Source organism: Cylas formicarius, unplaced genomic scaffold (genome assembly GCF_029955315.1).
Source record: "Cylas formicarius isolate icCylForm1 unplaced genomic scaffold, icCylForm1.1 PGA_scaffold_3__17_contigs__length_32017465, whole genome shotgun sequence".
Taxonomy (NCBI): domain Eukaryota; kingdom Metazoa; phylum Arthropoda; class Insecta; order Coleoptera; family Brentidae; genus Cylas; species Cylas formicarius.
In genome coordinates this window covers 21405173-21432021 of record NW_026844326.1, presented here as the reverse complement: position 1 = coordinate 21432021, position 26849 = coordinate 21405173, and positions in this window count along the sequence as shown.

The window sequence follows — 26849 nt, the reverse complement described above, 5'->3', positions numbered from 1 at the left end:
TATTGATTTAGTACCATCATCGGATACCGGCCTGCCTCGTGGCTCGCGCATTCTTCATGCATTTGCCCCGCAACTCGATAGACCAGGCCACGTTGAACTCTACTCGTGGTTTACAAAGTAATCTTTACGTCAGGGTGTCGAGCAATTAATGATACACGTGAAAGTTGCATATTCCTCGTGTAAAGATATCAGGATTTGGTCCGAAAGTACCCAAGTGAACAGCAATTTTCGGATTCTTATGAGAAGTTCTTTTGAACTACTAACGTAAAATTATACCAAATGTTACGAAGTGGACTGTATTTTTGACTGGTCAACCAATAAGCGTTTTCATATTTTAATTCAATAACCTATAAAAGCCAAAAAATGTCACGAAAGTAAAATTCCACGCTTGTTTTAAATAAACCAAACTTAATTTTTAGATATATGCAAAAATTATTAATAGAAAACAAGTTATGTGGTTTCTTTAACATCAAGGCCTGCAGCATATTCGAAGCTCAAAAAAATTCGATAGAATACTAAACATTTAGCGCATTTGCTTCAACCACAAGAGGCTAGATTCGAAATTCTTTTGCAAATCTTAATGCCATAGAAACTGTAAATGCAAAGACAATTAACAATTGGGTTTTTGTTTTTTGCGTGAAAATGATGAGAAAAATGGTATTTTTAATAAAATCCTATATACATTAAGGCACCTACTAGTTATTTCAGTCTACATTACAAATATCTGTATAATATAACTTAATAATTAATATCAAAAATTAAGTTAAGTAAACAAATCTGAAATTAATTTTCAATACAACCAAACTAAATTTGGCGAAATCGTTATAGTTTTATCTAAGGAATCGTAAGTTTCACCATTTTTGGAACAAACAAAAAAAATTCTAATTTAAGTGATTTGTTTAAATTTTTCTACTCCCGTCTGTAAAATACCTAAGTACACACCGATCTAGCGTACGGGAAGCGTCACTTTACCACGTCAGTTTCGTTTTCCACGGACCTGAGTGATTTCGGACATTTCCGCGATTTTACCGCACGGGTTTGGGAGCAATCGGATGTTTTCGGAGATATTTCCCAGGCCTTGAATTTTGATGTTTGTCAATTCTGACGGCCATGTTGTTTTGCGAAAATTTACTCAAAAACTAACGGTCGTAGAAAAAGTATAGTATGCAACACGTTCAGTAAACTTTTTAAGCCACTCGTTTATCAAACACTCGCTCCGCTCGTGTCAAATAAACTCGTAAGTCAAATGCCGTTTACCGCACATGTTGCATAATATACTCCATTCAGCAAGCTTTTTCTAGGGGAATATTCTTAGTGTTTTTAAACAACTCAAATGCTGGATGTGGTATAGCTCCACTTTTGTACTGATTTATTGTTAATTCAGATAGGTCCAGCTAATTAATTAATAGTCATTATTTCCGTCAGTTCTTTTTCCAGCAGTTCTTAAAATTCATTAGAACTGAAGCTCCAAAAAAATCAATGAATTACGAAATGTAATAAAAAACAGATTTCCTCAAAACCTAAAAAAGTGAATCCGTCAACTAGATGAAGGTAGGTGTCTCCATTCGTCGACAGAGACGTCCGTCAACCCCGCAGGAACGTTTCTTTAGGACCGCGACATCGTTTTGTTCGACATGTGTTTCGTTCCTGATCTAACTGACAGCACAATACAAGCCGATAATGATAGCACGAGGAAATGCGGTGCCCGACCCGCAACGTTGCAATTTACTGAATGGATCACGGGTAAATCTCAATGAACACCGAAGCCGAGTAATGAACTAGGGGTCTTATAATGACTCGGATAGGCTCGAGTTTTATTTCATTGCCGAGTAACGGCTCGGAATCAGACGCGCCTCGAGTCTAATTAGCTGGGATTCGTATAACGTCTAATCAGGAGTTCGGGCCTCTATCGTTTAAAGATGTGTCGTTCTCTAATTATCCCACCGTTTTAGCTTTTTCGAAATTTAGAACGGTAGTACCTATTCTTCCAAGAACTATTGTAAGTTAGGGCTTATAAGATCGTAGTTATAATAGGTACAGAACTGTGCCTGCAGATACATTGTTCTATTGTACTTAAGCAAAAGTTATTTTTTTATAAGTTATTTGTTTGATTAAATATCATCAAATTTATGTTAATAAACATCAACAAAATATTTTAAATCCATGGAAGCATAGTGGAAGTTTTCTGTCTTAAAATATCAAAGCAAGAATGACACGACCAATGGCCTAAAGATAATACGTAGAATTTAACAAGATGTTAGATGTTAGATTAGATTTGTTTTAGCAAAGAGTATTAGTGATTTACGAAAAATCACCTCTCTTCCTAGAACTTTTTGTTTTAAATTTTTTTATTTGTTTCTAAAAATGATTTTCAACTGGACTGTACTATTATAAAGTCAGTGTACAATATAGACACTTGTGTGCCAATTCCAAGGGGATATTTTTTTTGTGTGTTGCTCCCGACACTGGAGGGCAGAAAAGATGCCCGACTGTCCCGAAAAAGAGCCTAGTCCAAACTTTTTTATATTTTGTCTTGATTATCCCCTTTTGTAATAATTCCAGGCCTTTCAAAAAACATTCGGCAACGTCCACCCCATCTAAGAAGTCCTAAAATTGAACCAAAACATTACAGAAATATTGAGCTATGACGTGGTTAGAATGTCTTTAAATCCTTGCCAAAATTTCTGTGATATTCTTAATAATATTTTAAATTTGTAAATCTCGTTTTAAATGACGACCAATAATTATTGCGAGATAGATTATAGACTAGTTTCTAAAAACTTCATTACTTGCACTTACCTTCAGATTATGATTGGTACAATGCTCCTCAACCTCAAAGTTAATCGTTGCATTGAAACCAACACTTTCCTTATAGATTAGTCTGATGTCGTCAGCCAACTTTAATATTAATTAATAAATTGTTTATACATATCGAAAATAGGAGAACATCAAGTTATATGTAGGAAATTAACAATTCGAATGTTTATAATTCCTTACAAACATTATAGAAGACTTCATTGTGATGTAGTCCAGAAAATATATTTAAACAATTTTCTGACTCTCCTTCACATGCTCAACTAATAGGGAACTTGCTTGTAAAAGTAAGTTTATACTATTAAAAGACCTACAGTTCGCAAAAAAAAATAATTGTGTAGTTCTATGTAACAAATATAAGCAATTAAAAATTGTAAAATTTAAATCCTTTTTGAAACTCGCTGTCATTGGCTGTGACCGATTGTGACGTCAATTCGTTCATTACGCGCCAGCCGGTCGGTAACAGAGAATCCGTCTTAATTTTAATTTTAGTCTTGATCCTGTCGCTTCCTTTTGTTATCTTGTGTTTAGTATCAATTTGAAAATGACCAAAGCCGATTTTTTAAAAGGTGATCTGATAATTTACCTTCAGTGGATATGTTTAAGGTGACATCTAACATACAAAACACCATGGTTCGCGGCGTTAAAGCTAAAAGGTATGTTCATAAAAAATTTAGCCACTACTTTTAAACCAATATAATATTGCAATCAGCTTAAAGTTTTCTAGTTTTTAAAATTCAAATTATTCAACAAAAAAGAAGGATTTTTTTAAACTAGTGGAAAACTAAATACTGATTTTAAAGTATATTTGCATTATTAACTTAAAGTGTTCTTTATTTTATATATATCCGGAAGACATTCTTGTGGTGACTGCAATAGGATGGGTGCAAGTTCGAAGAGTTTCTACGGTTAAAGCTGACTGACTTCTGAACATAATTTTAACAAAAAACAACGGCTTTTATTATTTGGTAGGCGAATAAAAAGTTTATTTGGTGTTTTACGGGTTGTACTCTGTCGTTACTTCCATTATTATCATGTAAAGCACACTATGCATAAATACAAACTGGCGAACACATTACACGAGTAAAAAAAAAAGTAAATGGCCTATAATCTGAGAATAACATTAAATGATGTCGACGTATCGATCGAAAACCAGCGGTATGACGTCACGATCATTTCAGCGCGTTTAGTGTCGTTTAAGAGGAATACACCCGGCGTCACAGCTTGAACTATTTATTTCCACATAAATATTAAGATTTCAGTTTTGATATTGGGTATGCGTTGTTTCTATACATAAACAAATGCATTAAAGGAATAAAATATTCAAGTTTCCTATTCCTCGTGCATATTAGACAAGACTTCATTGTGATGTAGTATAGAAAATATATTTAATTTAACAAAAATTTAAATCCCCGCGTAATGGATGTATTTCGAAAATAAAAGTATTTCGCGAATTTTGGTTTCACACTAGAATAGTCTGAGTCTCATTCTCAGTCGATACCAATTGGTCTCGGTTATCGCGACAGCAACGCGTGGTGATTTTAAAATCGCCTTTCTCTATAGCGGATCCGTTTGCATCGAAAACATTCAATTAAGCATAACGATTATCTGATAAATCGAACAATAATAATAATAGCCACGAATTTTTTAATTACCGCCACCATCGCTGACCTCCAGTCACTACCGACCGCCGCTATACTACATCATAACTATTGGAAATAACGAAACGCCCAAAAAAAAAGCAAACGCGGACAAATAACGAACGATTTGTTACGACTTGAATATCTATCTCTTTTTACAAGGATAGATTTCAATTGGAGATAACACATCGGTCGGTTAAAGCGTGCAACAAAACCACGTTAAGGGAAAAAAAAATTATAAATCGAAAGTGCGGTTGGTTGGCTATATGGTTGAGCGAACTATACGTCATTTGATAGCCAATAGGCTATTGAACGGCGGGAAAAATGATAAGAAATTGAGGCGGTACCCGAAAGAAGAATCCATCAAGTTTAGCAATACTGTTCCAAAACTATTTTTTTTTTCGACTGATTACCACTATCTTTAACATATCTTTATGTAAATTTAAGCTAAGTAAAATATTTCTATTTCAACTTAAAAAAAAAGTAATTATAAATTGGCGCCTCTTCCGGTTATTTATTTCAAAAATTACGTCAATACGCTACCACATACGCTCCAGCCGAGTCATTGACAAAATAACCATAAACGAGTCATCCGAAAGTCATTGTTAGTAGGATTGAACTTCCTATTATATTTCAATAATATACTATTAAATGCGGAACGGTGATTATCTACCATTCGTCAATCTATTACAGGTTAGGTTTAAATTTCCTTTTGAGTTTTCTTTGCTCTAAACGGTGAACATTAAACCACAGAGTTAGTCTACTGTACCAACGGTAAATAGTGATCCAAAAATACCATACCGAACCACATTTAGCAAGTACTGGCTAGCTCTTCGCCTCTGGTTGCGATAAATTTATTTTCAGAAATTAATTTACATTATAATACGAATGGTTAAGCAGCAAGTAGAAATCGAAAGTAAAACGAGAGCAAAATTGCGTTGATGCCTCGGGTGTATCGCTTATCGATTTCATTTGACGAATTTTAGAATTTACTAAGGTTGCCAACTTGACCGCTTCGAAATCGCCCAACACCATTATGAATTATACCGAAAAAGTGCCTCCTTGCTTTCAAAAATTCTGAAGTTACAGGGTATTTTTGATTTATAAACGACTACAGCATAACTAATGTTATGTTTAAGGTAATATAAATTAATTTTGTAATCCCAGACTGTTACTAAATTCATTTCACAAAAACTAATCAAATTTCATTTGACCTTTTTTACAGGTCCGTATATAGTAATTAGATGTATTTAACTGTCAATGTTGAGATAAAGAAAAAATGTTATTTAAAAAAAGAAACTAATTTAAATCTCCTCTTTAACGCAAGAAATCCTTGCGACGTTTTAAGTTTGTTTTACTTTCTTTCTTTAGTCACTCGTTCTGAAAATCAAACTCGTGACTGAAGTGGCGCTTATCAAACTTTTTGCAGAATATAGAGCAGCTTTAGCAGAGTCCCGCCAACAAAATTTGTTTTTGAGTGTCAGAACAATTTTGTAGCGTGGTAAAATATTTTATTTCAGTTAAAACACTAGTTCGTATAGATCGAACAACTACTAACAAAATAGTGACGATGATCCTAAACCAAGCCGTGGAGTTCCAATGACTCGTGGGTCAAAAGCTGACCCACGCCTGTTTTTTAACTGACCCACAATTGCTAGCAAACTATTTGTTTGTTTAAGGTGGTTTATTTAGATGTTAACATTTGTGTGCATGATTTTTATTCTATTTACATTTTTCCATGCACTGCATTAACCGAAACGAAGTTTAAACATTTCAGTTTGATCATTGCAATCTTAAAGTTACACAATTAGCAAACGCGTTTGGAAATTTTGGTATTTATATATTTCATATCGATAATCTATAAATGCAATAAGTTGAGTTTCGGAGTAACATAGTGTGGCAAATGAAATTTGAATACTGATTTCTGAAGTAGAAAGAAAACTGTGTGAAAGTAATGCAGATAATATCTATCGCAAAGTACAACTTGAAAATTCTGCATTCATAGTGTGAAAAAAATTTTTTTATGAACTATTTAGAATCTAGAAATCTAGAAATCGACTTGATAAGGAATTCACTTCGAAATTCTGCTCAACTAATAAATACAAAATTTGAGACTAGTATGAACAAACTATCAGAAAATATCTATCAACAGAGACATTTATTAATAAATATAATTTTATACTAGAAACATCGCATCAAAATTTACGCACCATCAAAATCTGGATCAATTTCTAAATTAATTTTCTACCGAACCCTGGCTTGATATGAAATTACTTTTTTAATTGGAGCTCAAATATTCAGAAACGATGTTGTGAAAAATATTTTTATTTGAATTTAATGAACAAGGTGTTTAAAAAAAATGGGGGAATTCCAGTCAAGATTATTAGGTACCTCTCTAAGACAATGCATATTAAATGAAATTCGTAATTTAATGTCAAATGTAAGAATTAAAGTCTGGAATGCCTGGAGGCCAGCCCAAATAATTTGATACTTTTTTCAAAGAAACTTCCACAGGCTACTTAACATATATACAAAATTCCTTTGTCGGTTGTTGTTGCATCGACCTTGCTGACGTTTCGCCAATCATCCGGTTAGCTTCTTCAGAGCTTAACTGAAACTATTGCAAGTTCCTGAAATAAAAAAGAAGAAAAGGAGATTATTCCGACTATAGCCAACAATTACAAAAAAATCTTTAATATTTCTCTTACAATTAAACAAATAGCGAAGAAAGTTAGCAACATGAAAGTAGAAGTAAAAAAGAAATATGATGTGAATAGAACCGTTAAAATTGTTATGAAACCATGGGACAAACTACTTATGGACACCGTAGACGTAGAAAAAATCCCGGGTTTAATAAAATACCAGGTAAATAAGATGGACATTTCTAAAAACCAAAGTAAAGTAAAAGTAAGGTAAAAGTAAAGTACAGTTAATTTTTAATCCCACATTTTTGACTCAAAAAAAAAAAGGAATATCATCAAGTTCAGCATGAGCAGAAAGTATCTCTTTTTTTTAATGAAACTGCACCGCCATCGCTACCAACAACAGCACCTATAAAGAAACGTGAGGTCTTGCCGGAAACCGAGGAAACAAAACATTTAAGTACTAGAGAATTGCAGCATTTATGATTATGATTTAAATCACTTGATCTTGTTAATTGAAAGTCATGATTTGAATCACACTCCTATTTTTTAAAATATTTTTTTATCGAGACAAACACAAAAATCACAACGTAAAAATATTTTCACAAATAAAAAGTAAAACACAATAAACAACACAATAATATACACGTTATGATTCCGTATTTTCGTTGTAGTTTGAATAAAAATTAAAATTTTCCCTCTTTGTCTATCCCCATCCTGTTCCTTATGTCTGAGTGTACAAAACCAAAACTGCTGAAAATTCGTTGTACTGACGCTGGGGAAGGGGTTGCACCCAGGAACTGTTTTATTATTGGTAGCTGTTTCGCAATTTCTGGCTTATCCTTTTGTGATGTACACCACTGTATTCAATTAACGTTTTATATTATTTCATCCGAAAACATAATTCTTTTAAACGGTAATTGGGGGCATTTAACTTCATTACTAATAAAAGTAAAAATTTCAAAAAAAAATACTGAAACTTAGCTCTGGTGCTAAATATGATATATATCAGAAAGGTTCGGCGTCGCTCCTAGGCTAAGAACATAGAAGATCGAAATGCCGCGGCATCGGTCGCCGTTTTGCATAATCAAAATGCCCCGTGCCGTTATCGACGTTTAAAGGCGGCATCTCCTTTTTTAACCAAATTTATTGCCAAGTGATTCAGGCATGAACTTTGTGTTGTTCGAGAGCCGCGAACCAACGAATCGACCTGAAAAATAAACAACTGAGGCGGTAAATTGTGCCCGTTGTTATTATTTGCGTTGTTGACCTTTTCATAAATTGTGTTTTTGGGTCTTCTCGCAACAACCCGTGAACTTAAAAACCTGGAGATGGGCGGACGCTCTTCAGAGTTTATATAATCGAAACGGGTTATACCTGAACGAAAGGGAAATTTTTGAAGACGAGTCTCTCTCGTATACTCGGACGTTTATTGAAATTTAATGGCTTTGTGTTGACTGTTATTTGGCCGGGTGTATTGCCGAGCGTGGCCTAAATATCATTTATGTGACGTTAATGATTCGACGAATTTTTACGTCTGAGAACTCAGACTGCGAGTTCGGTATCGATGCAAGAGCGGCTATCTACAAAAATCCTATAAACTATAGACCACAAAAACCAAGTAATGTAAAAACCAATATGGAGACCGAGTCATAGCTAATTTTCTAAGGTTTAATAAAAATCGCAACTTTCAAACTCCTTATATTTGTAGTTCTACTATATCGTTCTGGACGTTTAAAACTGTCGACATCAAAGGTATTCTAGAGAAAGCGAATACCCTAAAAAAAAACAAAAGATAAAAGAACTAACGCTTCCATTGTTTAGGATATGAAAGACACGAAAACCATCTAAAATAGTACAAGTTCTGATCCTTAGATATTTAGGCCATCTACAGAGAACATATGAGGGTAGCATGGAACGACTAATAATCCAGGGGCAGATCGACTGGACTGGCCAAATAAGGGTATGTATACTTCACCTGACATTATACCGTTTTTACGACGTAATCCGGTATTTAACTATGGTACATTTTTATGCATGTCTAACCGCAAGTCAACCTCGTTTGGGTTTCTCTTTGTACTTCGGTACTTCATGCATACAAATGCTGAAAGCTGACGGATTTGTGTAGAATTTCAGCGGTGAAATTCCTCGATTATTATTGGTCCTTGCAGTGAAAAATCTTTTCTTACTTTAAACCCCCGCTCCATGGTCAACTTGTCCACATTATACTTCTTATCACACGTTCCCCCTTCTTAAGAACATGCAATAACTGCTTCTTTGGGTAGGAATTTGTACTGTACTGTGGCATACGGTGTTTTAGCGTTTTGTTCATCAACAACAATTATTACGTCATCGACCACAATCTCAAGTTCTTCGTCGCTGGACATCGCAAGTGACTAACAAAATTGAATGATGTTAGTATTTGCTAAGAAATAAATTGTAATAAAATGAACAATTCAATAACCGCAAGTTGGTTTGGTTAACTCCAAAGCTTCGATGACTAAGAAAATACTGTTTCGTACTGTTCAATTTCACCAACCCCCACAAATCAACCAATAGCAGCAATATTTTTAAATTTTGTATTGCTTTCCTAGGAAATTATTTTAGAGTCATTATGTTAAAATCAGTTTAAGCTTTCTAATTTGTATTTAATATAGGAAATCAACCTATCTAAAGAGATGGGTCCCTTCCGCCTTACAACAGGCGGGTCTTAAACTCATTTCGAAGTCAAAACCATAGGTACCTCGTTGGGCGAACTTATTATTCTAATTTTATCGAAACACAAAACTGGATCTTGCGCCTACAATTGAGAAACATGGCGAGAAATGGTTAATTGTGATCACGATTCCTCTGTCAAGTGGAAAACGCTGGAGATGTTTGTAGTAGAAATAAATACACATACATATATACATATTTATTTAGAAACTTAACTCATTACAATAAATTGCCTTTGTTATTGTATATTGTTATATACAAATACATATACAGTAGAGAAGAAGCGAAGCCCAGCAAAAGCTCTTAACCTCTTAACACTTAACCTCCTAAATGTTTAAATTGAAAACTAAATAGGAAGTTATAATTACATTGATAAATTAAATATATTATGATAGAGAAATGTAATAATAATATGGAATAATAGAAAGTTATTCAAAGTAAAAATAAGAAGAATAACATTGAAAATCAAATTATTTGAGAAATTAGCAGTTTCAACCTGAAATTCTTTTTAAAGAATTTAATGGAATGTGATTTTACTGAATTACTGAAAGATAAAAGAAATCGTATGAGTGAGAGTCTGTAGGGGTGCCTTAAGCCACTGATTGAACATTAGGAAAGTGTAATTTAGCTCGTAAGTAGGACGGATTGGATGTGCTTATAATTTGGAAAACCATAGACGCCAAAAAGTATTTGAAAGCACTATCAATTTTTAGCCAGTTACGTTCCTGGATTTTGTGGGAAATCCTATCAAATTTACGCAAGCCGAAAATAAATCTCCATCAGCTGTTTTGAATTATTTGCAATCTGTTTTTATTAATACTATCAAAACATGGGTAATAGAGGACTAAACCATAGTTCATAATCGAAAAGACAAGTGATGGAGCTAAAAGTTTCCGTAAACTGAAATTAAGGACAGTTCCATTCCTGTACAAATGGCGCAAACCAAATAAGACTTTTTCACCAACAAAACAAGTCTACAATCAAATATAACAAAAACGTTTTTTATTTCAATTCACAATTTTCCAACGTTCACCGTTAATTAATAGATACATTTGGGATGCTTGTTCCATGTTAGGTTTAGGAGAAAAGAACATTACACTGCAAGAGTATAGAAATAGGTTATGCAAATCTAAATTGATATAAATTGAAGCAATATCAAATAATTTAGGATGGAAGGAGTAAAATAGCTGAGTGTCATCAGTAAATGAATGCAAATTTAAATATTCGATGGATGTATAAATATCAGAAATATAAATTGAGAATAATATAGGTACACTTGATGATAGGGAGAAATTCAGAATTTACATTGTCAAGGATAACTCTCTGATATCTGTTAGCTAAGTAGTTTTCGAAAAATCAAGACGAAGCATCATCAAAACCGTAGTAACTCAATTTGACGCACATTAGTTTATGGCCAATTCGATCAGAGGCTTTAGAGATAGATATATAGATATAAGTGCAGTCGCAAGACCATTGTCTAATGAACTAATAATGTGATCGTTGATGTGTAAAAGTAGACTACGAAATCCAGATTGACTGTTCGTGAAATAACATAATTGTTAAAAGTGGTTTCGAGGCAATTGTTAATATTGCTAAAAACAGAAGTAAAATAATGATTAATATCACTGGGATTTTTAAGTTAGGTGGTATTTCCAAAGTCGGTCGATTACAAATTTTAAACATATTTAAAGTTTTCTATATCTCTTTAGAATTCCTAGAATCGAAATTGTAAGACAAATATGCCGATTTTTCTTTAGGTCCTGCACTTGTACCAACATTCCTTATTTCTTTATAAGCAATGTAGTCAGCGATAGATTTGGATTTTTTATATTTCGACAATAGTACGTGTTAACCAAGGAGCATAGATTTTGGTGATCAAACAATGAAGTTATGAAGAAATTGAACACATCTATTTTCAGATCAATATAATTTTCGTGAATACTGAGATGCTAAGGGATACCGACAAGATCCTGTTGAAAAGACTCATTATTGAAATTTCGGAAACATCGATATTGTAGAAGCAATGGGTATTGACGGAAGGCTGCAGATTTGATTTGACAAAAAACTGCGAGATGATCAGAAAAATCATTATGCAAAACTCCAGAAGAAGTATATGTAGTAGTCATATTAGGTTGGTTAGTATAGATTGCGTCCAACAATGTTTGAGAATTCTGGGTTAGAGGGGCGGGTTCAGAATTTAATAGAGAAAAATCATACGCTTCTAAGCACATATAAATAAAGTTAGAGTTAGTTGATCCCGTTGCAATTGAAGGTGGCTAAACCACAGACAGCAGCAACACCTTTAGGAATATCATAATTTCCAAATCAAACACTAGCATTGGAGGTTGAAAAAAAAATGCTATGTAAAAGCCAATATGGCTAATTGTTGAAGGTTTATCGAAAATAAGTTAAACATTACACTCACACTTTTAGGGGAACGGTCATATTTAGTTAAAATCGGAAATTTCAAACTGAAATAATCTGATTAAATAAGCATCTATTTGCAAATACTCAAGATTCGACAAAGAACAATGCTTTTGGAAATTTTTGTCTTAAATATTTTGCTTGCAATCCTAGGTAGCTCCGATAGATATCCTATTGCAGTTCTTTTTCTTTCGGAAAGCGATTTTTTTTATTACGTCTGCAAAATTTTAAGTATTATATGGATTCTTGAGGCATCACGGTAGTAAGTAACATTCTTCATCTCTTCTTTTCTTTTTTCTTATTCTTGTGATGTAAAAAATAAGTCCCAAAAATGCTGCCGCATTGTCCCGGGAATTACCGTACTCCAACAAGAAGCGAAGAACGCATCTGACTAACCAGTTTCTTGTGAGTCATGGACAAACCTTATCAAATATTTGAATTCAATATTAGTAATAATAATTTATCAGTTATAATTTGTATCAAATAAACTGTCCATTAATATTATTTGCATATTACTGTAGATGATAGCCTACGCAATTCTATTGTTTAAACAACTCGAGTAGTGGGTGCAGGTGGCGCCATCTCTGATGGAAGTGTTTTCGCGGGAATACAGGCACGTTTTTTCTATAAAGCAATAAACATATAAACCTAGCCTTTGTGATTTCCAGAGTTTACGTTTTACAGACAATAAAACTCCACTGCAAAGTTTGATGGTATAGGGTAGGAATAAATAAACATTTTTTTTAATTGATAGGGCATAAATATTTGACTTTTCTTGACTAAGCAGGCATTTGAATTTTTTATTTCAAGTGGTAGCTCGCTGAGTATTACCAATACTATATCTGTATCTAACAGCCACAGTGGGTATTTGAAGCACGTAACGAAATCGAAAGCAAAATGTCCGATACGCACTTAATGATGGAAGATTTTTGCTTAATAACGAAAGTATATCGATATCAAGTAACGATAAATCAACCTAATCGGACCAAGTCGTTGCTTAATTGCCAAACCATCCAATTTCTAATTAATGTAATACAATACGATCTGATGAAACTGCTCTTAACTGAAGCCATTAAAGACGTTCGAATTTCGTGAGAGATCCTACTGCGATTCTATCTTCCCAATGCAAAGAAATGCTTGAAGTTAAATTCTTTGGTGAACAGGGTGTACACACTTGAAGTATCTACGAATAGTTGTTTGTTGTTCTAGCCTCGGAACAAAGAAATAGTAAAATCTGATGATAGACTAGACTTAATCCTAAGAGGCTTAGTCTATAGTATTAACAATTGTCGGAAAAGTTTGTACATAACTTCCAATTGATATTTCTTGAAGGAACTTTTCAAGATTATGGAAAATAGTTTTGATTAGTTAGTTCCCAATGGTGTGATCATTATCGAAAAGGGAAGTAACGGACTGAGACTCAAAACATAAATTCATAAAGCAGAAAACAAACGTTCATGGTGTTCAGTTAGCGGTTTTTATCAGAAGTTGAAGGTTGCGTAAACAGTTCAGAGTGTTAACAACTTAAGGTAGTAAAATAATAATATAATTATGTGCTTATAAAACATACCAGGCATTACAATAATTACATTCACTATCACGTGAAAGGAGGCAGACTGATTTAGATAAAAATATGGTTCAAACCCTTCTTTTCCTTCTCGTTAAATTATATTTAAGGAAAATCACATTACATTGTTACCAACTTCAATACGTAAACAACACTTTAATTTGCAATAAAAAACCGCTGACGTAGAGCTTTTTCCTGCTTTCACACTATTCGAGCTGAATTGATACAGACTTTTTATATCAACTCTCACAAACTCCTAGCTTTATTCTACAGGCGGATAAGATTTGGATCGTCCTGTAGAAATGCCTTTAGAAAATCTGCGGTCATAAAATCGTGTCTTCCTCCCGTTACAAATTCGATTACAAAACGGTTTTATGAATCGTAGCATCTCTGTTTGCCTTGGTAAATGTGATTGTTATCGAAATACCAATAAGTAGCGAATTATATAAATCTTGATAGGCGGCCATTGTAAAACACGCAATTGTGAGCGAAATTACGCTGGACCGGATCGTGTAGAATACGAACTAAATTGTGGAAAACGTTATTAGTCCCAGCTCTTGTTTGCGGTCGTTTTCTTTTTGCGCTTATTATTGCGACTCGTTTACGTTCTATTTGCACTTTACTTACGACGCAATTGTTATCGTGATCGCAGATGCGTTTAACGCGGATAATGGGGAAAACGACTGAAACAAGTATAGAGAATTTTTATTCATTTTTCAATAGCTTTTCCCCGTCCTACTCCCAATTACTTTTTCCCCATTACTTTTCTCGTGCCAAATGATTTCTTCTCGAATGAAATAATATTTCTGTACAAAAAGATGCTCTGAATGATTCGGTAAAGCTCAAGCTCCGTTTTATTTTTTATTTGTGTTGATGCGTGCTATAGTTTGCATAGTGATGCTTGTTTCTGAAAATTGTTAAAAATATATGGGGAATATTTATCTATACAAGCGGCAACATATCCGGTTTCAAGTATTGCGAAAAACCCAAAATTGAGTAGGCAAGAAAACTCTTTCTAGTGATACTGCGATCAACAAAATTGGATTCTGTAGACGAACATATATTAGGTGATATCAGCAGGTAAACCAGGGTAGTAAATGTACATTTTTGTTACCAGCATAAATAAATGTGACTTTAATGCTTAAATATACAATATGCTATTTTTCAATTTTGTATGAACAATTTTTCTATAAAAAGGGAAACAATGCATAAATAACATCAAAGCACCAAACAAAATTTAATTCTGAAAACCTAAAATTTTTTTTTGTAAAAAATGTAAACCATTGCAGTAAAGTATTTTTTTCTACTCCCGTCTGTAAAATGCCCAATGACACACCGATGCGGGAAGCGTCACTTTACTATGTCAGTTTCGTTTCCCACGGATCCGAAACACTTCGGACATTTCCGGGATTTTACCGTACTGGTTTGGAAGCAATCGGATGTTTTCGGAGATATTTCCCACGTTTTGAATTTTCAAGTTTGTCAATTCTGACGGTCATGTTAGTGAATGTATTCGTGTTGTTTTTCGAAAATGTACCCAGAAACTAACGGTCGTAGAAAAAGTATAGTATGCAACACGTTCGGGAAACCTTGTAAGTCACTCGTTTATTAAACACTCGTAAATCAAATGCCATTTACCGCACTTGTTGCATAAATACGCAAGAAGCGTAAATTTTTGTTACCGGGATAACAAATGTGACTTTCCCGTTGAAGTCTTCAATATACTTATAAATAGAGAAACAATACATGCAGATAGTACAATCAGAGATCCAAAAAAATGTTATTCTGTGAGCCTGCAATGTAAGGTAATATGAAATGCACTGCACTAAAGTGATTTTCTAGTCTTTCAGAAATATTTTTGTAAAAACAATTTTGTTATAAAAAGAAAAACACTACATAGAGTGCCAAACAAAATTTTATTCTGAAAAACAGCAATTATTTTATACTGCCAGTAGAAAAATAATACGTATGTCACTGCAGTAAAGCGTTTTTCCAGGCTTCAAGCTGTGTAAATTTGTATTGCCAGCATAAAAAAATTACATTCCCGCTGAAGTCTAAAATATATTATTTATTTAATTCTGTAATAACAATTTTACTATAAATTAATCAGAGTGACAAACAGAATTTTATGCCTTGAACAGCTAACTTTTAAGTAAGCTACTGCAGTAAAGTGATTTTCCAGGCTTGCAGAAGTATTTTTGTATTAACAATTTTATTATAAGAAAAGAAACACCACATAGAGGTTGCAGAATTAGAATGTCAAACATATTTTGATTCTGAAAATCAACAATTATTTTATGGTGTCATCAGAAAAATAATACCACCACAGCAAAGTATGTTTTCCAGACTTTAATCAATCAATTAAATTCAATCATTTTTTTTACCAGCACAACAAATGTGACATTCACGCTGAAGTCTACCATATGATCACCATTTTATGAATTTTGCATAAACAATTCTTCTATAATAATTCATAAAATTTCAAATCAAAACGGCAGGTGAACATATCATTCCGAAAAAAACAATTCCTCACTTTTATAAAAACAACTTTTTCTTTTACATTCAATTTTTTGGTTTAGGAACAAAAATTGTGCCGACCTGGGGTTTTTAATCTAAGATTTATTGACAAGCTTGCAATAAAAAACCAATTATTGAAATTTGCCATTTTAATGCCCCTAATTGCGTTAATATACATTGTTGAATCCTTGCTTATAGAAACACAATTAACCACAAATTCCTTGATAAAGCTGATATTTTAGTGTCTGCTGTAGCCATTTTCACCAAAGTGATAATTGATTCAGTAGTTTCCTGAAAAAGTAGATATATCTAAGTTTTCAAGTATCAACGTAGGGTATGCTAATACCCCGTTCTTATTTATACCACCCTGTCGTTCTCATAAACCGTCTCTCTAGATATTTGAAACGCGTCAACCATGTATATAATTGCGTCTACGCACACGCTTCTTTATTAAGAACGACCAACACCGTCATGACCATATCCAAGAACCATAAACTGACCTTTACGAATTCCGAACTAGCCTGTCTACAAAGTGTTCCTCACCGGGCGTGGTCACTGCTTGCGAGTTATCACACCAGAACGGCATATTATTATTAATCGCGGCAGCCGTGGCTAAAATCCCCGCATCCTGCGCCGCATAAAAAATACCCGAAGCGGAGTTGTTGCAATCCAAGATGGATCGATAAATAAAACAGCAAAAGTCTGCGCTAACGGAATCGGGTGCGCCAGGTGACCGCTTCAGTTTGTCATTTGTTTAGTTATGGCGGGCGCAAGATAGATTTGTTTCAGTTTGCCGGTCGTGAGGCTGAGATTCGTGATAAAAGTCGTCAGTGTATTGTTACCTGTTACCGATTCGATGAGTTTTTAACTAGAAACGTGGTTTTCTTTGACACCAAGTGGTGTCCAAAATATCTTGCATTATTAAATAAAACCTAAAAGAAATGAATGAAAATAAGTCTTATTTTCTGATTAGAAACGTAATTTATGAAATTTAAATTCGCAACGGCTTACTACTAACTCAATGTAGCTATGTTTAACCCATGAATTAAGCTCATTTTTCATTACGTGGCTCAATGTAAATTGAACTCCAGTTTCGCGAAATTTATATTATATTATATTATTATTATTATGTTCAAAACGCGCTCACAGTAGAACCAAGGTCTTCTATTTTAAAATTGACATATTGCTTGGAAATTAAAAGTTAAATTTACTTTTGATTTTTTCACCAAGAGATTGAATTCTCAGATGGGAACAATCTCCAATATCTCCCAATATATTTTTAAATAATCTTTGTAAAATATAGTGGCTTAGCCAGTTTTCTTCTGAAACGCATAAATTTTGATATATTAACTAAACTTGTGTTATTTTTAATAAGACCCTATATGTTCCCCTAGATATTCCAAATACGAAGCATATATCTTTAATTTTTTTTTGTTTTTTTTTTACATAAATACATTGATAGATACATTCCTCTCTCATAATTGTCATATTTTTGGTAGTTGATTAATTTACAAAACAATCTTAAAATATCAACTAAATGACAACTAAAATATTAAAAATATTAAGAAATTAAAAATATATGCTGTATATTTGAAATAGCCTTTATGTCCTACATATTCTTGAGAAGCTGAAGATTAATGAAATTATTAAAATAGACAAGATTTTTCATTAAAAAAAAAACGCAAGTTTAGTTTTTATATCAAAATTTGTAGGTGTTAGAAGAAAACTGAGGTCGATACTAGATTCTACATAAACAAGCTGATTCAAACCAGATTTCACCCTTTTTGACGCATAATGCAACATTTTCAAAATCATCCAGTATCTAAAAATACAAGATAATTATATGATTTCTGCTTGTTTAACTTTCTTTTCACTCTTCTGTTTTCTTTATTAATAAAGGTTATAAATACTACAACAATCAATAATTAGACACACTGTACCCTACGGAAAGTCGAAAAATTGAGGTTTAAGGTGACAAAACCGAATAGGATAGATTTATTAAATTTGTCAAAAATGGCCCATTTTGACAATATATCGACTTGAGTTTGTTTTCTACTTGCACTTCTATTAAATATTGTTTCCAAATGATCTGGTACGTTTTTTGAATTATCAAAAACGAATGAGATTTCCACTTTGCCTTAAAGGCTACGCGTTATTTGAAATTAAGGCGGATTTGCTCATTCGCCATCTCTGCGTAATGAAGTGTTTTTGTAAAAAAGACGAGAAGAAAAAGAGATACTGCAGATTTCTTTAATAATTTCATATTCCAAGACGGCTAAATAACAAAACATCTAACTATACCAAGTTCAAGAGATGAACCATACAAATTATTAACGGCTATTTCGCTCAAAATACCATTTAATCTATAAGTCACGTTAAAATTTTTGTGTTCCTTAAAACTAAAACATATTTTGGAATATGTTATCTGTCTGCAATGAAGCTTTTTATATTCTGTAAGTCCACATCTTCTTGATATATAAACGTTAACTAGAAAGTTCAAGAAATAAGCCTTAGAAAATGTTGTAAACTGGGTCCAAGTGTCTTGCTGGTCAAAGTTGTACGTGTACGTGAACACAAAACGCTTGGTATATTTCACATCCGACGCAGATAATGATGTATAAGACAAGTCCGTGAAAGTCCACCGAAAAAAATTACATAAATATGTATGTAAAAGGAACGCTCACGTATTTATATGATGTCGGAAAACTATTTCTGCATCGTTGAGCAAATGATTAGAAATTTTTAAAAATCCCTCTTCTGCCCGACCAATCAGCGTCAGATGATTGATATCAAACAAAAAACCGTTTGACATTTTCTCGACCAATTTATATGGGCGAGAGTGATTTATAGGACTAGGTAAAGGTTGACGTAATGGTTTCGTTCGGATCCTATACCGACTGATAAGTCTAAGTCATGCCACGGGCTACCCATTAAACGTAATATCAAATCGCATCGGCGTGTTATAAAGGGCGCCGTAAATAATTTTTTGTGCATTGTTACTCCTCCCTCCAGGGATTCAATTGCTTGTCTGGGTCACTAGGCCCAGTTATCTTTGTCTTCTTTTTGTAAATTGTAAGCAAACAAGGATAAAGTTGCCTTCATAATAATGGTCTGTAGTGCGCATCTGGAGACGCAGCAATGTCATAAGTCCATAAGTTGGAAAGATGGTTATAAGATTTTTTAAAGGAAATATGCATTCTAGATTCGTCCTCACTTGTTGGTCATTTAAATTGTTTACAAGACTTTTTACCAACGCTATTTTCTAGTTGCTTGTTATAACTTTAATTTATTTAATGCAATATAAGATTTAGCTGAAATATGTAAATTTGTATAAAATAAGAGGTTACCAGAACCCATTTAGAGATACCAAAAAAGAGATACACAGTTTGCTTCCTAGCGCACGATGATAAGAAGTTTAAACTTGCGACTGAACCACTCGGATTTCTAGCAAACAATTTCCTCATCTTTTGTTTTCTATAGAGACAGCATCTTTTAAAAATTCTCAAAATAGAATCCATGATTCTAACCTGGATTCTTACTTAACACTTGCTCTATCTACTTACTAAGAAAAACGATAACACTAAATATATACAAATAATAAGTACGGACTTAACAGTATTAGTAAGATTTTTTGCTCTCACATAGTGTTTTTTAATAGCATATGAATTTAATAGTTCCAAATTCTCTAAATTCTATTTTTCGATTTTTATATTCGATGAATTTAGTGATTATTGTAGAAGGAGCCGTGATAACTTGCTTTACCCATTACACCATTATCATGAATATTTTTTAAAGGATAATTTTGAAATCAGTACTTAAAAATGTCTACAGTTGTATCTTCATGATAGTCCAAACTAGAGTCCTTAATATTCTTCGAAGACAGCACCAAGCAATTGGTATTAATCCCTCTGATTCAGCTGGAATTGTGGTGATGCGTTTTTCTTTTGATACTGTATCGTGTTAATCGAAGCAAGTTTTAATTAGGTAAATTATATATTTATCTTTGGATCGATATTTTTTAACTTCCTGAAGATAAAGAAATCTCCAATCCCTGCGGTTGCATTACCACTTGTTACAAATAACACTATGGTGGGTGGACGGCTGGTTCCATAGTTTTCTAGCTAATTAGTTTAACCCTATAAGTTATATATAATTTTTTACCAACAGATGTTTCGTAAATAATTTTTATTTTTTTATCGGGAATATTTCATTCAGTTTTTATTTAAAAAAAGGTTTAGTAGAAAACACAGCAATCAGGTGGTATTTTTCTAATTAACGCTCCCCGCCGTGACACTGAATCTAAACTGGCGGTGACTTTGGTTTTTTTCCGGGCGCTGACATCTCGGCTGGTGGGCTTCATGAATAATTTACTCGTCCTTTGTATTGTGCATGTGTGCGCGTCTTCCTGTGTAGCTACATAATATAATGTCCGCGGATTTATTCACAATATAATAAGACCATATGTCTTCCTGCCGTGAGACGTATCTGGAGTACTCTCGCTGGAAATTGCTCCGGCTTCGTCTGCTTTGCGGCACCGACGATGATTACAGGCCGGAAATTCGGGTTTTCTGTGTGAGCTAGACAACAAAATGAGCGTTCGTTCATTAATTTTTGGTGAATGTCAATTTGCGCTGACGAGGAAGTTTTAGCTGAATGTTCCATAGTTTTGGTTTCTTCGCTTTAAGAACGATAATAATTGATAGGATAGAGAAGAAGAGACTCAAATATTCCTCAAGGAAAACAAAGTTCTAAATTAAATTATTGAACTGTCGCATCATGGTGGCCTACATCTACTCCTGTATAGCAGTTTTCAAGAGTATGGTGAAATGTGTTTCCACCACGATTACCTGTATCTGTGGACGATATAAACTGATTTGACTTATCAGCTTGCAGCGGTTATAGTTATTTAAACTGTTTTAGATTGTCCTAACTTATTTGGTCCGGTCCTCAAACAGGACGGTTGATGCAAATTCAGAGTATTTATACCGGCCGATTCGTATCGCAGGTATGCGGGGGATTGAAAACTTAACAGAACAAACTAGTAGACATGCAGAACAATTGACGGTCGTAGGATGGGCCCCTCGTTGGGCACGGGGCGTTTTAAATATATCACTACACGATACATATTCAGGAAATTTTAATGCCATGTAGGTGAGCCCGTTTATCATGTTTCTATACGCGGAACGGTCACAAAATTTCTCTCAGCTAATACGAATAAAGCTAAATCTCATAGCTTTATTTTTAAATTACCAAATGAAACCAAGTATGTGTGACTGGGCTGTCAAACTGCCAAAAAGAATATAAAACTAAAGCAGGACGCCCCTTAGCAAGGAAAATAATTTGAAATTTCATTTTTCTAAACAAATGCCAAACCTTCAAAGGAGTTTCTGTAGAAGAAAGTTAATTAAAACCTTAGCTTATACGAGGTGTGTTCAAAAACAAAAGCTGACTTTTAAGTTTTATCAAAAAGTATTTATTTATTTATCAAAATTAATGTTGATATAATACACTCGTGCTAACGTTTTAAAATCGCATGGTGGCTGAGGCATGATTGTGGTTTTGGTTAGTTAGGTTATTGGCCCAAAACTTAGACATAAACAACCAAATCCATGAATGGTTTTTCCACAATTCCTGACATTTTTATAGTATGCGTCTAACTTCAAGGTAATACTCTTTATTGACCGTACGAACTTGTGGTTAGAACTTGACGTGCTTTGTTCGGTGTTGGGGATTCTGGGTTCTTCCACTGGAACGAAAGTTTGCTGCTACACGTTTGATGCCCAAATCTTCGAAAAAAATACTCTGCGAGCCGATAGAGATGCCGACCTCTTCAGCCACTTTTCTAATAGTGATTCGACGAGATTTCAACACCCTCGTGTTGGGACGTCCAGAGCGAGGTTCGTCGTCGGCATCTTCGCGGCCATCTTGGAACAGCTTATATCACTAATGAACTTTTTTTTTTGCTCAAAACAGCTTCACCATATGCCGTTGTCAAATACACCTGTATCAATGTAACAAAAAAAATATCCAATTACAATTACAAAAGTAACCTTTCTTTTTTAAAAGACATCGTCTATTACTGGCATGATGTGTATATAGGAATATGCTATATCTACCGATCTCAATTGTTTTGATAACCGTGTTATTCCATACCAAAACAAAGGGTTCCCTAAAACTTGTGAAGGTTTGTTTCGTAGTTTTTCGACGGTCTTTGTGACATTTTTGCAACTAAGCTAATGTTTATAAGTGTCTAAATATGTTACAAGAATGTTGTGTAGCGTGTAGTGTACTGAAATGTTCGTCACCATTAAGAATGGCTCACGGATGCGAAATATTTGTGCTCGTATAAGTTGGCGGATCTCAAACTTGATAGTGCACAAAAACAGAATTCTCGTTCAGGACTTATCTAATTATTCATCCCTTTTAGGCAAGCATGCAAGACAACTGTAACGGTGACAATGTGATCAGTCAGATCTTTCAGTTCTTAAATTTTGGATAATGGGAATGCCTTGAATAGCAATATACGGGATCACTCAAGCCACGAGCACTTTTTCAATTGAAGAAACCTTTAACAGCTTTAAGAGCTGAAAAAAAGAAATAATAATGGTCGTGTTTCATTGTTATACGGTATGGAAGATTGGATACTGAATGAGGAACCATTACCAAACTCTATTGGAAGTTGTGTAAAGAAGAAAGAATGCCCGACGAGACTTGGTTAGTTTTCGATCAGTGGATATGTTCCCAGAAGTCGCGGATGGCAAGAAGAAGCATATATATGCATGTGCCCATATTTTGCAGACACAAATGGCATTTTTCGCAGCTGTGTTGTTCTCGAGACCATCATTGGGTAATTCGAGACCCCGATTCGTTTAAATTTATAAAATTAATCGTGACAGAGGGGCAAGTTTCACCGCGAAGCATTAAATAAAGCGAGTATATAAATCAAACCGAATACATCTAAATGTAGAGAGAGCCCGAGAAATGTAACCTTTCAAAGGTTAAATGTGCAGCACGCATATATCAATTACTCGATGCCGCGTGCTTCTCTTATTTGAATAACTTGGCCGATCTAGGTTTCGGAAACTGCGAAAAAACGCGCATACCACATCCATCATCGGGGGGGCTTGTGGTTAATTTTGACTCCCGGCTGAGTTTGCGCGGCAACAAAATGTCGACAATTAAGTAACCCGCTTAATGTTTATATTTGAGTGGGTAATACATAATCCCGCGGCTGAAAGTTTGCATCGTCGACGATAATGGCGGTTTCGGTGCGGAAAACATAAACATTCGCGAGACCCCGTTCGGTTCGATCTATTTTTCAGCTGCCGGATTGCTGTTTTTCTTTTCCCGTTCCTTTTTCAACGCGAATACAAGCTTGGCTTTTAAATTTTGAACGGAGCTTCAATCAATAGAAACGCGTAATTATAAAGAAAGAGAGTACACATTATAAGTCAGACATAGCGCCAAATGGATTGGGTATTCCACAGGATAGGTTCTTAAGCCCTGTTTTTCAAAAAAACTAATACTGTGTAGTTTAGAATTAAACTTTGTCAGTAGGAAATAGTAAAAAACAAAACAAGGAAAAGTAAAACAACAAATAACAAATTTCATGTTATTTATATAGAGAATTTTTGAACTCAAAATAAATAAGAACTAAAAGTTCGGATTATATGTCATAATATATAATTTCGTGAAAATCTGAACTTTTAGTTCTTATTTATTTTGATAAATGGATTTTCGTCAAGTAAAAGCCACCTCAGTTCAATTTTTGAACTACTGAATTATCTCATTGATAAATTACATCTCCACTACTACTAAGCGAATCCTATAATGTTGTGTCTGTGGCCAGATTTGGGACAATAGAAACAATTCTAAATGTGCGGCAAAATATAGTAATATTATATTATAAGATTGTTATTTGGAATATTACAATGAATAAACAAATTTATGTCACCAATATATCTTTCCGCTCAAACAAAAGGATTTTTGAAATATGATTCAGCAGAATTACACAGAAACTAACAAACATAACTTATCCTGTTTCATTGACCAATTTTATCAGAAAAATAGTAGTGTTCAAAAAAGGTGAAAAGAAACTTAAAACAATTACTAGTATTGTTAATTATATGTGGTTGTCAGATCCATGGTGTCCGGTGATAAGGGGTATTGCAAAACAGCATATTGAAAGAGCAATTTACGCAGGTAGCGTAAATTGCTATCTTTCAAAAGAGTGTGTGTAAAAACTTTGTCGATATTGATGAAACTTGGTTGGTTTGTCTGTTATTGTAGGAGGTGAATTCGATTCAAATTATTAATTTTAGTGGCGTGCTACCCTGGCACCGAGTCGATATTTTTGGTAAAAACAAATCCACCACAAGTTTATTTATTTTTTTCATTGCTAAAATGTAATTACTCATTTATTTATGATTAATTTATTTATGTTAAAAGTAACCTGCAAAATGGTGAAAACACTTTGTAGTAGCTGATTCGTGCCAAATTATTAATTTCAGTGGAGGGCCGGTGTGTCCTAGTCGATATTTTTTGTAAAAACAAATCCGCCACAACTGTTTTACTTTTTTTTATTTGGGGCAATAATTAAAAACGAAACTTTTTCGGATATTTTTGTAAATCATTACCTTATTTACTTATTTGTATTTTTTTTCCTGAATATTGCATTTTTATCAAATTAATTTGAAATAATATCAGGTACCATTTTAACAAGTACTTGTTTGTCTTTTTTTTTTTAATGAAACATAAACGCAATATATATTTTCCGATATTTTACATGCTTGTTTTGAAAACGGTTTGAGGTAATTCAATATAGTTTCTCGCTTAGATGGATTATTTAATCTCGCTATAGCGTGGGTTTTAATTTGATTCAATATTTATCAATCCATAATTATTGTTTACACAGTAGTAAAAACGGATTAAAAACGAAATCAAATATAATATGGCCTTAATAATTATTAAACGTTGATATTAATGAATCTGATGAAATACGTTCCGTTTGCAATTCATTAACGATAAAAAATGAATCTATGTGGGCAAGAACGTAAATTAGTACACATACATATTTTACAATAACAAAGTATTACTCCAGTTGACTCCACTTTTCCACTCTGATAAGCAGATTCTTGCTCAACTGACCTCCTGTACTTCGAAAACCCAAATTCCACAGATGAGTAAGATTGCGGAGGGCTGATCAAAGTTTCGATCCCTACCTTTATAGTAGTGCAAGATCTCGATCTAGAGGGAATACTTCTCGGTTTTGGTCACCTTTAGTTTGACAGATCTTATACAACCCTGATCGGATATTTTCGGAGATATTTCCCACGCTTTGAATTTTTACGTTTGTCGATTCTGACGGTCATGTCAGTGAATGTTTTGCGAAAATGTACCCAAAACTAACGGTTGTAGAAAAAATATAGTATGCAACACGTTCGGCAAATTTTTAAGCCACTCGTTTATTAAACACTCGCTCCGCTGCGCTCCGCTCATGTCAAATAAAATCGTCAAATGCCGTTTACCGCACTTGTTGCATAATATACTATTTCGCTCTCTCGGAATGCAAGGCAGTTTCTATGTTTTATCCAAAACTGGTTTTTATTTCAAATTAGCTCTCTCTAACCTCTAACCACAAAAATCGAGTTTGCTTACAAATCACACAGTGGTATCAATACGTTAGACTTTTATATTAGAGGAAAAATTTAAAAAAATATAGACATTTTTCGTACCTTTGTAGTTTTTCTTTAATTTCCGATGTAAGATTTCCTATAAAAATGTGTGTTGTTTTGCGAAAGTGTACCCAAAAACTAACGGTCGTAGAAAAAGTATAGTATGCAACACGTTCGGTACACTTTTTAAGTCACTCGTTTATTAAACACTCGCTCCGCTGCGCTCCGCTCGTATCAAATAAACTCGTGAGTCAAATGCCGTTTACCGCACTTGTTGCATAATATACTATTATTGTATGATTGGTAATATTTAAAAATGATTGAGAAAATAGTACACTGATGTAGATCTTGAAGAAACGTCAGTACCAGCCTCTTCAAAAGACCTAATATAAGTAAACAATTAATACAAAAAAAATTGGCAAGACAATAGGAGTCATGCAATATTTTGGAGAAAAAATGTGTTATAATCTATAGCTATAGAACGCACAGTTCAATAGATTAGAACTCGCTTACACTGAATAATTGTGAAGGGTTCAGTGAGATCGGAACGCCTCTAGCGGAAATTTTAAAAACCTTCATTGCAAGACGATGTTCTGGCGCATTTTGTCAATATTTGTTTTCTTCTTTTTAGCCCTCCATGAATGTGACTTACCCAGCGATCTGATTTTAAAATCGAGAAGTATTCGCGTGCTTTTGATAGCATAGAAAAATTAATTAATTTGGTACGGTATAAAAGAGGAACTAAAGTGGACAAAATAAAAAGTTAAATCGCGATTTTCGACGCGTTTTGCTTAAAAATTTAAAATCACATTCTAGACACGGTAGCGGCGCCGAAGTTTTCGGAACAAATCGATAA